The 14,305-nt window shown below is 40.0% G+C and overlaps 1 protein-coding gene across 1 annotated transcript in view; it reads right to left on the reverse strand.

Annotated features, from left to right (window-relative positions):
- The window catches only part of cbx4 (chromobox homolog 4 (Pc class homolog, Drosophila)), a 52,768-nt gene that overhangs the window by 38,368 nt on the left and 95 nt on the right, over positions 1–14,305 (reverse strand). The window lies entirely within an intron of this gene.

The raw sequence follows: 14,305 nt of genomic DNA on the forward strand, positions 1-14,305 counted from the left end.
TTAAAGATTTATTTTTTTGTGAAGAAATGTTTAGAAGTAAGTTGATGGATCTCTATTACAATCCCCAAAGAGGACACTTTGAGTTGATGATTACTTCTATGTGTAGAAATCTTTTTTTATAACTGAATTACTTGTTTATTTTTCAACAAGTTTTTTGTTATTTTGATATCTTTTTTTCCAAATAGTTGAAGAAAGACCACTACAAATGAGCAATATTTTGCACTGTTATACAATTTAATAAATCAGAAACTGATGACATAGTGCTGTATTTTACTTCTTTATCTCTTTTTTTCAAGCAAAAATGCTTTGCTGTGATTAGGGGGTACTTGAATTAAAAACATGTTCACAGGGGGTACATCACTGAAAAAAGGTTAAGAACCACTGGTCTAGATCAGTGGTTCTCAGAGGTTGAGAACCACTGCGGTTCATCAACTTTTTTCAGTGATTTATAAATCACTGAAAAAAGTTGGTATAAACTCAACGACGACTTGAGTTGATACCAAAATGGATACATGGATGATACAGAAGAGGATTGGGAGAATGTCATGTGGTCAGATGAAACCAAAATATAACTTTTTGGTATAAACTCAACTGGTGGTGTTTGGAGGAAGAAGAATACTGAGTTGCATCCCAAGAACACCATACCTACTGTGAAGCATGGGGGTGGAAACATCATGCTTTGGGGCTGTTTTTCTGCTAAGGGGACAGGACGATTGATCCGTGTTAAGGAAAGAATGAATGGGGCCATGTATCCTGAGATTTGGAGCCAAAACCTCCTTTGAATGGTTGACCAAATACTTATTTTCCACCATCATTTACAAATAAATTCTTTAAAATTCCTACAATGTGAATTCCTACTGGCGGCAGATTTCTTGCCAGTGGTGCAACTTGAATCCCTCCCTGTTAGTGTTGTTACACCCTCCGACAACACACCCACCAGGCATGATGTCTCCAAGGTTCCAAAAAATAGTCAAAAAAACGTAAAATAACAGAGCTGAGACCCGGTGTTTGTAATGTGTTGAAAATGAAAATGGTGGGTGTGTTACCTCGGTGACGTCACATTCTGACGTCATCGCCTCCAGCGCGATAAACAGAAAGGCGTTTAATTTGCTAAAATTCACCCATTTAGAGTTCGGAAATCGGTTAAAAAAATAGATGGTCTTTTTTCTGCACCATCAAGGTATATATTGACGCTTACATAGGTCTGCTGATAATGTTCCCTTTTAAACAATAAAAAAAAAATAATGGTTTGAATTGGTCCAGGTTATCGGGGACTGTTATTACTGACGGACAGGTGTCGCAGTGTGACTGCAGCCAGGCACGTAAGAAAACCCTCGTCTCCATGGCAACGTCTCTGTTGCTTTCACTCATTTGCCGCTTTTCCACTAATGCAGGGGTAGGCAACTCAGAACATTGAAAGAGCCATTTTGGAGCAAAATAACACAACGCTGGAATGTGTTGAAGAATGTTGGAATTGTGGAAGTTTGAAAGTCCCATTCATTTCAACTGGAATTTCCCCAAAATTTGGGAATTTCAAGAAAAGCGGATTTTTTTTTTTTAAATGGTAAAACACTTGAATGGTTTGAATTACTTGAAATGGTTGGTGTTTAAATTTTCCAAATCTGTGGAGAAATGTTGAAGTAGTAACATGTTGAATTGAGAAATTACGGAATTTTGGGAAAACCGGGAATTTTTCCAGTTCAAAAAACAAACTTTGTTTTTTGTCCTGATTTAGAGGAATGATTTGACGATGGAATGGTTGAAGTGGGTTGAAAAATGTGGAAAGAGTAGTCGCCAGAAAAACAACCCTCGTCTCCATGGCAACGTCTCTGTTGCTTTCACTCATTTGTCGCTTTTCCACTAATGCAGGGGTAGGCAACCCAGAACGTTGAAAGAGCCATTTTGGAGCAAAATAACACAACGCTGGAATGTGTTGAAGGTGGAATGGGTTGAAGAATGTTGGAATTGTGGAAGTTTGAAAGTCCCATTCATTTCAACTGGAATTTCCCCAAAATTTGGGAATTTCAAGAAAAGCGGATTTTTTTTTTTAATGGAAAAACACTTGAATGGTTTAATTGAAATGGTTGGTGTTGAAATGTTCCAAATCTGTGGAGAAATGTTGAAGTAGTAACATGTTGAATTGAGAAATTACGGAATTTTGGGAAAACCGGGAATTTTTCCAGTTCAAAAAACAAACTTTGTTTTTTGTCCTGATTTAGAGGAATGATTTCACGATGGAACGGTTGAAGTGGGTTGAAAAATGTGGAAAGAGTAGGCGCCAGAAAAACAACCCTCGTCTCCATGGCAACGTCTCTGTTGCTTTCACTCATTTGCCGCTTTTCCACTAATGCAGGGGTAGGCAACCCAGAACGTTGAGAGAGCCATTTTGGAGCAAAATAACACAACGCTGGAATGTGTTGAAGGTGGAATGTGTTGAAGGTGGAATGGGTTGAAGAATGTTGGAATTGTGGAAGTTTGAAAGTCCCATTCATTTCAACTGGAATTTCCCAAAATTTGGGAATTTCAAGAAAAGCGGATTTTTTTTTTTTTTAAATGGTAAAACACTTGAATGGTTTGATTTACTTGAAATGGTTGGTGTTTAAATTTTCCAAATCTGTGGAGAAATGTTGAAGTAGTAACATGTTGAATTGAGAAATTACGGAATTTTGGGAAAACTGGGAATTTTTCCAGTTCAAAAAACAAACTTTGTTTTTTGTCCTGATTTAGAGAAATGATTTGACGATGGAACGGTTGAAGTGGGTTGAAAAATGTGGAAAGAGTAGTCGCCAGAAAAACAACCCTCGTCTCCATGGCAACGTCTCTGTTGCTTTCACTCATTTGCCGCTTTTCCACTAATGCAGGGGTAGGCAACCCAGAACGTTGAAAGAGCCATTTTGGAGCCAAATAACACAACGCTGTCAAGCGCCGTTCATATAAAACTTGCGGGCCGCACTAACAAGAAACTTTCATATGTTTCGCGGGCTGCAATTGGCCCGCGGGCCGCGTGTCTTAGACCCCTGTTTTAGGGCTAGTCAGAACTGTTCCAGCTGTGGAAAAACAGACAAATTTACCATACTTTCCTATAACGGCCTAAAAACACTGCTTTTTTTATTTTTTGCACCGTCATCAACATGCTTGTTTCACTACTGCAAATGTTCAAAACCCGCAACTCTTCATCTTGCTGGCTGCACTGAAGTTGAACGGTTAAGAGAGTTTAAGTGCAAAAGTCAGTCATGAAAAAAAGTCATCCGGCTCCGAGCTTGAGGGTCAAAAAGCAAGACTTATCTCCAGCACACAAGGTCAGACTGTTTACTGTCTGCCTAAAACAATATTTTGTTTTTCTAACATCATAAAATAGAAAAAAATGAGCCTATGTAGAACAGGCGTGAGAAACGTACGGCCCGCAAAATTTAAGTACAAAAATTAGCTTTTTTTTTTTTTCTAAATAAGTTGCTGTTCTAAATGTGTCCACTGGATGTCGCAATAGCAATTCTTTGTATCCGCTGCTATGAGAGCGAGCATGACTTGTACTTACACCGCTTATTAGTGATCTTATACAAAATGTGGAGTTACTTTCATGCCATATTGTCAATGATGTTGTTGATAATACAACCTGTGGCATTTATAACCAAATTAATGTGTTTAATAATCCGAACATTTCGTGTTGCATGGGGACACATTTTCCAGGCGCACATAAACATGCTGAAATATGTATCCTCTCCTAACTTCATGTGTGATGAATGAAATGAGTCTAAATTCACAAGTTTTGTTGTCGATTATGCCAAATATGTACAGAATAAACCACGTGATGTTTGTACTTCACTTGAGCAAAATGAGTAAACTATATTACCGTATTTTCTTGAATTGCCGCCGGGTATATAGTATGCACCTGCCTAGAATTACTAAACTCGTTTCGCAAAATATTATTTTTATTAGGGTATGTCTAGAATTTCCGCCGGGTCAAACTGGTTTCGCCAAATAATTAGCATATGCCTATACTCTCTGCCGGGTCAAACTCGTCACGTCACGAGTGACACTTCACCTGTCATCATTTTCAAAATGGAGGAGGCTGATTTCAATCATTTGAAATGGCATAAAGGGAAGAAGATTAAGAGCTATTCAGTAGGATTTAAGGTCCAAGCTATTGAATATGCTAAAAAGAACAGTAAGCAGCTATGTTTTATTAATATACCATAGCTGTGTGTGTCAAATATGAGTCATTAAATGACTGCCGCCTCCTGGTGGTAGAGGGCGCTAGTGATCCTTCTTGCGACTACTCGGCTGCAGAAGAAGTGACAACAAGCAGCCATCGTTTATTTTTTCCCACTCGTTTGCACTTTTAACATGAAGGATTACATATCTAAAATAAAACAGTTTTCTAAACTGGACTTTCAATCGCAGCAGGAGGTGATAACGGAAGATCTCCATCGAGACAGAGAGACTTTTAAAACTGAAGAAATATAAGGAAGACTTCTATAAACAAGTTATCGATGCTTTTGATCAGAAGGAGCGGCGCATGGACTTCATTTATAAGTAAAGGTAAGACCATAATAATATATATTTTTTTAATTAAATGTGCTTTTCATAATGGTATCCTTTCATCACACTCAAATTTATAAGCACAGGCCTAAATTTACCGCATGCCTTTGGTAAGCCCTGGAGTGAGAAGAGGTTTTGAAATAATTAGCGCCCCGGCGGCAGTTTAAGGAAATACGGTAAAAACAAATATTTTTATTAATTTCCTTTTCTAATAGATAAACATTTACATCAATGGGAGCATTTGAAAACTCATTTTCACCTATTATGATGAACATTATCACATCATTTATTCATTATGTATGAACAACAACAAATGAAGATGAAATATTATTAACCGCAACGTGTGCATGTAATAAAAACAACATCATTTGTACATTTTCACAATGTGCTTGTTTTATTTTCAAAATAAGAAAACAATCTAAAGTTGTCTTTATTTGTAGGTTATCATGCCATGATTTTACAAGTCCGGCCTGTTTGGCAATGGATTTTCCTCCATTTTCTGTCCATCAGTATGTCAGAAATGAACATTTTCTTATGCGTCATACCTTTTATCTTCCTACTCGGGTTGTCTCGATACCAATAGTTTGGTACCGGTACCAAATTGTGTTTCGATACTTTTCCAAATAAAGGGGACCACAAAAATGGTCATTATTGGCTTTATTTTAACAAGAAAATCTTAGGGTACATTAAACATATGTTTATTATTGTAATTTAGTCCTTAAATAAAATAGTAAATATACTAGACAACTTGTCTTTTAGTAGTAAGTAAACAAACAAAGGCTTCTAATTTAGTTGCTGACATATGCAGTAACATATTGTGTCATTTATACACCTGTTATTGTGTACACATTATTAAGGACAAGTGGTAGAAAATTAATTATTAATCTACTTGTTCATTTACTGTTAATATCGGCTTATTTTCTTTTAACATGTTCTATCTACACTTCTGTTAAAATGTAATCATCACTTATTTCTTCTGTAACTGGAGGTCATCATGTCATGATTTTACAAGTCGGGCCCGTTTGGCGATGTGTTTTCCCTCCACGTGGCCCCCGAGCTGGAATGAGCTGGACACCCCCGATGCAGAATATTGTGTCAGCGCATGAGGGCAGGGGTTATGTCACGATCTCTGCAGGAAACCTCCTGACCTTTCTCTTTCTTTCTTATCCTGGCTTCCCCACGCCGTCACACACTTTCTCACAGCTGGAGTCCATGGCTGCAACCGCCCCTCCTTTGGCACCTGCCACCCACGGTGCATGCCAGGAGTGCCCGTCCAGGGGCCCCAGACATGTCAGGGAGGGGTGTGGAGTGAGTGGGAGGAGAGGTTGAGGTAAAATAAGTTCAAGGCGAGGGAGGGAGGGAAGCATTCGATTCGTTCCTCCGCTTGGAAGAAAAGACTTGATTGGGACAGAAAGGGGGGGGGGGGGGGGGGTAGAAAAATGTTAAGAGGGCTCCAGAGGCTTTCTGGCAGCAGCGGGTGGTCAATAAAGTGGAGCTCAGCATGGACCATGGCTGCCTAATTAGCACGCTGGAAAGAAGAAGACATTCTGTACTGCTGCCTGACATAAGTCTGCTCATCATAACAAACTAGGAAGTCATTCTTCTTCTTTAAATGCACTTTGACTGCCTTAGGCTGACTGGGGGGGGGGGGGCAGCGGAAATTCCCCCTCTAGTGTCATGGTCACATTGTTGCACCAAGCGACAGGTCTGCATTGGATAGTGGCATGGGGGGGTGGGTGGACCCCCCACAGCACCCACTTGTAGGCTTGAACTCCACAAGGCCGTGGTGGTGTGGGATTTTTCTTCCAGCCTGAACACCCATTGATCGCTGGGTGGATGTAAGGGGGGGGGTCGGGGGGGCAGACCTGGAGGGGGGAGTTGGGTGGGAAGGGGTAAGGATGCAGTGGAAGCATTTAAGTCTCACCTTAAAACTCATTTGTATACTCTAGCCTTTAAATAGACTCCCTTTTTAGACCAGTTGATCTGCCGTTTCTTTTCTTTTTCTCCTATGTCCCACTCTCCCTTGGGGAGGGGGTCGGGGGGGCAGACCTGGAGGGGGGAGTTGGGTGGGAAGGGGTAAGGGGGGGGGCGTCGCGGGTAAGGATGCAGTGGAAGCATTCAAGTCTCACCTTAAAACTCATTTGTATACTCTAGCCTTTAAATAGGCTCCCTTTTTAGACCAGTTGATCTGCCGTTTCTTATTCTTTTTCTCCTATGTCCCACTCTCCCTTGGGGAGGGGGTCGGGGGTGCAGACTTGGAGGGGGGAGTTGGGTGGGAGGGGGTAAGGATGCAGTGGAAGCATTTAAGTCTCACCTTAAAACTCATTTGTATACTCTAGCCTTTAAATAGACTCCCTTTTTAGACCAGTTGATCTGCCGTTTCTTTTCTTTTTCTCCTATGTCCCACTCTCCCTTGGGGAGGGGGTCGGGGGGGCAGACCTGGAGGGGGGAGTTGGGTGGGAAGGGGTAAGGGGGGGGCGTCGCGGGTAAGGATGCAGTGGAAGCATTCAAGTCTCACCTTAAAACTCATTTGTATACTCTAGCCTTTAAATAGACTCCCTTTTTAGACCAGTTGATCTGCCGTTTCTTATTCTTTTTCTCCTATGTCCCACTCTCCCTTGGGGAGGGGGTCGGGGGTGCAGACTTGGAGGGGGGAGTTGGGTGGGAGGGGGTAAGGATGCAGTGGAAGCATTTAAGTCTCACCTTAAAACTCATTTGTATACTCTAGCCTTTAAATAGACTCCCCTTTTAGACCAGTTGATCTGCCGTTTCTTATTCTTTTTCTCCTATGTCCCACTCTCCCTTGGGGAGGGGGTCGGGGGTGCAGACTTGGAGGGGGGAGTTGGGTGGGAGGGGGTAAGGATGCAGTGGAAGCATTCAAGTCTCACCTTAAAACTCATTTGTATACTCTAGCCTTTAAATAGACTCCCTTTTTAGACCAGTTGATCTGCCGTTTCTTATTCTTTTTCTCCTATGTCCCACTCTCCCTTGGGGAGGGGGTCGGGGGTGCAGACTTGGAGGGGGGAGTTGGGTGGGAGGGGGTAAGGATGCAGTGGAAGCATTTAAGTCTCACCTTAAAACTCATTTGTATACTCTAGCCTTTAAATAGACTCCCTTTTTAGACTAGTTGATCTGCCGTTTCTTTTCTTTTTCTCCTATGTCCCACTCTCCCTTGGGGAGGGGGTCGGGGGGGCAGACTTGGAGGGGGGAGTTGGGTGGGAAGGGGTAAGGATGCAGTGGAAGCATTTAAGTCTCACCTTAAAACTCATTTGTATACTCTAGCCTTTAAATAGACTCCCTTTTTAGACCAGTTGATCTGCCGTTTCTTATTCTTTTTCTCCTATGTCCCACTCTCCCTTGGGGAGGGGGTCGGGGGTGCAGACTTGGAGGGGGGAGTTGGGTGGGAGGGGGTAAGGATGCAGTGGAAGCATTTAAGTCTCACCTTAAAACTCATTTGTATACTCTAGCCTTTAAATAGACTCCCTTTTTAGACCAGTTGATCTGCCGTTTCTTATTCTTTTTCTCCTATGTCCCACTCTCCCTTGGGGAGGGGGTCGGGGGTGCAGACTTGGAGGGGGGAGTTGGGTGGGAGGGGGTAAGGATGCAGTGGAAGCATTCAAGTCTCACCTTAAAACTCATTTGTATACTCTAGCCTTTAAATAGACTCCCTTTTTAGACCAGTTGATCTGCCGTTTCTTATTCTTTTTCTCCTATGTCCCACTCTCCCTTGGGGAGGGGGTCGGGGGTGCAGACTTGGAGGGGGGAGTTGGGTGGGAGGGGGTAAGGATGCAGTGGAAGCATTTAAGTCTCACCTTAAAACTCATTTGTATACTCTAGCCTTTAAATAGACTCCCTTTTTAGACTAGTTGATCTGCCGTTTCTTTTCTTTTTCTCCTATGTCCCACTCTCCCTTGGGGAGGGGGTCGGGGGGGCAGACTTGGAGGGGGGAGTTGGGTGGGAAGGGGTAAGGATGCAGTGGAAGCATTTAAGTCTCACCTTAAAACTCATTTGTATACTCTAGCCTTTAAATAGACTCCCTTTTTAGACCAGTTGATCTGCCGTTTCTTATTCTTTTTCTCCTATGTCCCACTCTCCCTTGGGGAGGGGGTCGGGGGTGCAGACTTGGAGGGGGGAGTTGGGTGGGAGGGGGTAAGGATGCAGTGGAAGCATTTAAGTCTCACCTTAAAACTCATTTGTATACTCTAGCCTTTAAATAGACTCCCTTTTTAGACCAGTTGATCTGCCGTTTCTTATTCTTTTTCTCCTATGTCCCACTCTCCCTTGGGGAGGGGGTCGGGGGTGCAGACTTGGATGGGGGAGTTGGGTGGGAGGGGGTAAGGATGCAGTGGAAGCATTTAAGTCTCACCTTAAAACTCATTTGTATACTCTAGCCTTTAAATAGACTCCCTTTTTAGACCAGTTGATCTGCCGTTTCTTTTCTTTTTCTCCTATGTCCCACTCTCCCTTGGGGAGGGGGTCGGGGGGGCAGACCTGGAGGGGGGAGTTGGGTGGGAAGGGGTAAGGGGGGGGGGGCGTCGCGGGTAAGGATGCAGTGCAGTGGAAGCATTTAAGTCTCACCTTAAAACTCATTTGTATACTCTAGCCTTTAAATAGACTCCTTTTTTAGACCAGTTGATCTGCCGTTTCTTTTCTTTTTCTCCTATGTCCCACTCTCCCTTGTGGAGGGGGTCGGGGGTGCAGACCTGGAGGGGGGAGTTGGGTGGGAAGGGGTAAGGATGCAGTGGAAGCATTTAAGTCTCACCTTAAAACTCATTTGTATACTCTAGCCTTTAAATAGACTCCCTTTTTAGACCAGTTGATCTGCCGTTTCTTTTCTTTTTCTTCTATGTCCCACTCTCCCTTGGGGAGGGGGTCCGGTCCGATCCGGTGGCCATGTACTGCTTGCCTGTGTATCGGCTGGGGACATCTCTGTGCTGCTGATCCGCCTCCACTCGGGATGGTTTCCTGCTGGCTCCGCTGTGAACGGGACTCTCGCTGCTGTGTTGGATCCGCTTTGGACTGGACTCTCGCGACTGTGTTGGATCCATTATGGATTGAACTTTCACAGTATCATGTTGGACCCGCTCGACATCCATTGCTTTCCTCCTCTCCAAGGTTCTCATAGTCATCATTGTCACCGACGTCCCACTGGGTGTGAGTTTTCCTTGCCCTTATGTGGGCCTACCGAGGATGTGGTAGTGGTTTGTGCAGCCCTTTGAGACACTAGTGATTTAGGGCTATATAAGTAAACATTGATTGATTGATTGATTGAAATGTAAGTTTCTCAATACCCGACCTGTTTTTTGTGCCTTTAAAAAAGATTTAGAACTCTACATTAAAACAGTCTACCTCTAACAAGCAAAAAGCTGTGAAAACGATGATGCTGTGTTCCAAATTTTAAGTTATTTACTGAGATTGAGTGAGCATATGGCTTTTCACTTTGTTTATTATATATATATATATAATTTTTGCATTCTATTTTAGTTACTTTGAATTTACAACCCGCTGGCGCTGTTTTGTACAGTTTTTTTTTTACTGTTTTGTAATGTTTTTGTACTTCCTTTGATCATTATTTTCAACTGTTTGTAAATGTTGAAATTTATAAAGAAAGGTTTATACATTTTTTTTTAAAAAGTGTACAGTTAATCATGTGACCGCCTGGCTCTGTTTGATTGGTGGAACGGAGTCAAACGTCACCAGTGACTGCATTTCAATCAATCAATCAATGTTTATTTATATAGCCCCAAATCACAAATGTCTCAAAGGACTGCACAAATCATTACGACTACAACATCCTCGGAAGAACCCACAAAAGGGCAAGGAAAACTCACACCCAGTGGGCAGGGAGAATTCACATCCAGTGGGACGCCAGTGACAATGCTGACTATGAGAAACCTTGGAGAGGACCTCAGATGTGGGCAACCCCCCCCTCTAGGGGACCGAAAGCAATGGATGTGGAGCGGGTCTAACATGATACTGTGAAAGTTCAATCCATAGTGGCTCCAAGACAGCAGCGAGAGTCCCGTCCACAGGAAACCATCTCAAGCGGAGGCGGATCAGCAGCGTAGAGATGTCCCCAACCGATACACAGGCGAGCGGTCCATCCTGGGTCTCGACTCTGGACAGCCAGTACTTCATCCATGGTCATCGGACCGGACCCCTTCCACAAGGGAGGGGGTCCAGGAGGAGAGACTGGGTTGAAACTGGAGCCAATTTTTGATTTGTTTTATTCTTTTTTTCTTTTGTTTTTGTTGACTTAACTTTTTTGCTTAGTTTTTTTCCCTTTATATTTTTGTTTTGTGTTTTTTGTATAATTTTTCTTGTTCTTTTTCTTCATTTTTGTTGATCTCATTAATTTTTAGTTTTTCATTTGTTTTTTGATCTTTTTTTTGTTGTCTTATTTTTTTCTTGGGTTTTTCCCTTTAATTTTTGTTTTTTGTTTTTTGTATAATTTTTCTTGTTTTTCCTCTTTTTGGTTTTTCTCATTTATTTTTCATTTTAAATTTGTTTTTTTTTCTTCCTTTTGTTTCTGCTGTCTTCATTTTTTGTCCTCCGGTTTTTCCCTTCTTTTTTTGTATAATTGAATAATAAAACAATATTGTAACCCTGAAACAGGCTCTCATGTCGGTGCTTGGTGGTCTGAAGAACCCCCAACACTAACCAATAATAAATAAATAACTTCTTACCATTAACACAACTTCTTAAACATAAAAAAGCATGAGAATGTTTTATATATTGAACGTTATTTTTAACAAGTGGAATTATTCATGACTTATCGTGTTAAGCAATGTCAGCTAAGATTTATCTGAGAGCCAGATGCAGACATCAAAAGAGCCACATCTGGCTCTAGAGCCCTAGGTTCCCTACTCCTGGTCTACACTAATGATGAGTGACACCAGCCCTTATCCTGAGAGCCTTTTTACCCCCCCCCCCCCCCCCCCCAATCTCCAGGGAACAGCTTATTTGCCTGTTTCTAATTGCATTTTAATTTACATGTCAGCCTGCCAGCACTCAGACGGGTTAGTTTCCTTCTAGCTGGTTCCTCGTGCAGGCAGGAAGTGCAGAGAGGAGCATGGCGATGATGTTTCTTTTATTGCCTCAAATCAACACATTGGAACGATGCCAAGTAGAGCACAGACCTCCTTTATGCTTCAAGCGTTGCAAAAAAAAGGAACCTATTTGTACATTTCTATCCATCATATCTTCCTATTAGAGTTGACCCGATACCAGTATTTTGGAACCGGTACAAAATCGGTCGGTAGAGCGGCCGTGCCAGCAACTTGAGGGTTGCAGGTTCGAATCCCACTTGTGCCATCCTAGTCACTGCCGTTGTGTCCTTGGGCAAGACACTTTACCCACCTGCTCCCAGTGCCACCCACACTGGTTTAAATGTAACTTAGATATTGGGTTTCACTATGTAAAGTGCTTTGAGTCACTAGAGAAAAGCGCTATATAAATATCATTCAGGTCACTCGTAAGGACCAGATGAGTCGCCCGCTGGCCTGTTCTAAAAATAGCTCAAATAGCAGCACTTACCAGTGAGCTGCCTCTATTTTTTAAATGGTATTTATTTACTAGCAAGCTGGTCTCACTTTGCTGGACATTTTTAATTCTAAGAGAGACAAAACTCAAATAGAATTTGAAAATCCAAGAAAATATTTTAAAGACTTGGTCTTCACTTGTTTAAATAAATTCATTTTTTTTTTTTGACTTTGCTTCTTATAACTTTCAGAAAGACAATTTTAGAGAAAAAAATGCATTCTTAAAAATGATTTTAGGATTTTTAAACACATATACCTTTTTACCTTTTACATTCCTTCCTCTTCTTTCCTGACAATTTAAATCAATGTTCAAGTATTTTTTATTTTTTTTTGAAAAGAATAATAAATACATTTTAATTTAATTCTTCAATTTAGCTTCTGTTTTTTCAACAAAGATGATTAAAATTCTAAAAAATTATTCTGGCAAATCTAGAAAATCTTTAGAATCAAATTTAAATCTTATTTCAAAGTCTTTTGAATTTCTTTTCAAATTTTTGTTCTGGAAAATCTAGAAGAAAAAAATGATTTGTCTTTGTTAGAAATATAGCTTGGTCCAATTTGTTATATATTCTAACAAAGTGCAGATTGGATTTTAACCTATTTAAAACATGTCATCAAAACTCTAAAATTAATCTTAATCAGGAAAAATTACTAATGATGTTCCATAATTATTTTTTTTTTAATTTTTTCAAAAAGATTCGAATTAGCTAATTTTCCTCTTCTTTTTTTCGGTTGGATTTTGAATTTTAAAGAGTGGAAATTGAAAATAAACTATTTTTCGAAATTTAATTTTCATTTTTTTTCCTGTTTCCTCCTCTTTTAAACCGTTCAATTAAGTGTTTTTTTCATCATTTATTCTCTACAAAAAACCTTCCGTAAAAAGGAAAAAAAAAAATAAGACGGAATGACGGACAGAAATACACATTTTTAATATAGTTATAGATTTATTTATTAAAGGTAAATTGAGCAAATTGGCAAATTAATTTATTTTTTTTCTTATAACTTTCAGAAAGACAATTTTAGAGAAAAAATACAACCTTAAAAATGATTTTAGGATTTTTAAACACATATACCTTTTTACCTTTTAAATTCCCTCCTTTTTTTTCCTGACAATTTAAATCAATGTTCAAGTAAATTATTATTTTTTTTATTGCAAAGAATAATAAATACATTTTAATTTAATTCTTCATTTTAGCTTCTGTTTTTTCGACGAAGAATATTTGTGAAATATTTCTTCTAACTTACTACGATTAAAATTCCCAAAAATTATTCTGGCAAATTTAAAATAGAACTAATGCACAAAAACATAAAAATAGCAATAAACAAATTCAGAGCCAGGAATATCTCTTAAGCAACTAAAACAATAATATATAATAAATAATATATATTTGGTTTTATACTGTATTGAAGAAAAAAAAAAAAGAAAATTAATTTTACCTTTGCAAGCTCATTATACTATCGGCTAAGTTTTATATTCATAAATGTAAGTTTCTCAATACCCAACCTGCTTTTTGTGGCTTTAAAAAAGATTTAAAACTCTACATTAAAACACTCTAACTCTAAAAAGCAAAAAGCTGTGAAAACAATGTTGCTGTGTTCCAAATTTGAGTTATTTCCTCAGATACATTTTAATTAAATTCTTCACTTTAGCTTCTGTTTTTTCGACGGAGAATATTTGTGAAATATTTCTTCTAACTTACTATTGATTAAAATTCCCCAAAATTATTCTGGCAAATTTAAAATAGAACTAATGCACAAAAACATAAAAATAGCAATGAACAAATTCAGAGCCAGGAATATCTCTTAAGCAACTTTTTGGTATAAACTCAACTGGTCGTGTTTGGAGGAAGAAGAATACTGAGTTGCATCCCAAGAACACCACACCTACTGTGAAGCATGGGGGTGGAAACATCATGCTTTGGGGCTGTTTTAATACTAAGGGGACAGGACGATTGATCCGTGTTAAAGGGGAACATTATCAGCAGTCCTATGTAAGCGTCAATATATACCTTGATGGTGCAGAAAAAAGACCATGTATTTTTTCAACCGATTTCCGAACTCTAAATGGGTGATTTTTGGCAAATTAAACGCCTTTCTGTTTATCGGTCTTTTAGCGATGAGTCACCGAGGTAACACACCCGCCATATTCATTTTCCCATTACAAACACCGGGTCTCAGCTCTGTTATTTTATGTTTTTCGACTATTTTTTGGAACCTTGGAGACA

This window comes from Nerophis ophidion, linkage group LG23 (genome assembly GCF_033978795.1).
Source record: "Nerophis ophidion isolate RoL-2023_Sa linkage group LG23, RoL_Noph_v1.0, whole genome shotgun sequence".
Classification (NCBI taxonomy): domain Eukaryota; kingdom Metazoa; phylum Chordata; class Actinopteri; order Syngnathiformes; family Syngnathidae; genus Nerophis; species Nerophis ophidion.